We start from the raw sequence: 620 nt of genomic DNA, 5'->3' as shown, positions 1-620 counted from the left end.
TTATCCATATAATTGTGTTCGTGTGGTTTATACAATAAACTTCGCTTACATTCACTGGCTGATAAAAGTAAAAATTGGACGAGAATTCTTTAATTCCACCGACTGGCACCTTAATATTTCTACGACAGAATGGACACGGGAAAGAACCATTCGAAGCAAAGTTGGTAACATAATCTTCTAAACAACCCGAACAAAAACTATGGTGGCAATCGATCATTTTTGGTTGATTGTACGGGTTAAAACAAATGCTGCACTGATTGATAGAAACGTTTGTAGCCATTTCTGGTGAATTCGACCCACAATTTCTGTTCTTTGGTACTTGTAACCAAGAGTTGAGTTGAGTTAATAAACCGAAATCTTTAAATATTCCAATAGACCTTCTACATTTAGGAATCCCAAATAATGTATCCCACAATCCTGTTCGATTAAAGTATGAAAATAGGCTTGTTGTTTATGCTTGCATAGTTGCAACAAGTTCATACCTGAAAATTGATTATATGGTACAGTATAGCTTTTTAAGTATGTTATGTTATGTTATGTTAATATGTTAACACATAGTCAAGTTTATGAATAGTATTTGAAGAAGTTTTGATCAAATATCTACGACATGACAATGTGTG

The sequence above is a fragment of the Lottia gigantea genome (assembly GCF_000327385.1).
Source record: "Lottia gigantea unplaced genomic scaffold LOTGIsca_4, whole genome shotgun sequence".
Lineage (NCBI taxonomy): Eukaryota > Metazoa > Mollusca > Gastropoda > Lottiidae > Lottia > Lottia gigantea.
Note: the sequence above shows the minus strand (reverse complement) of the source record.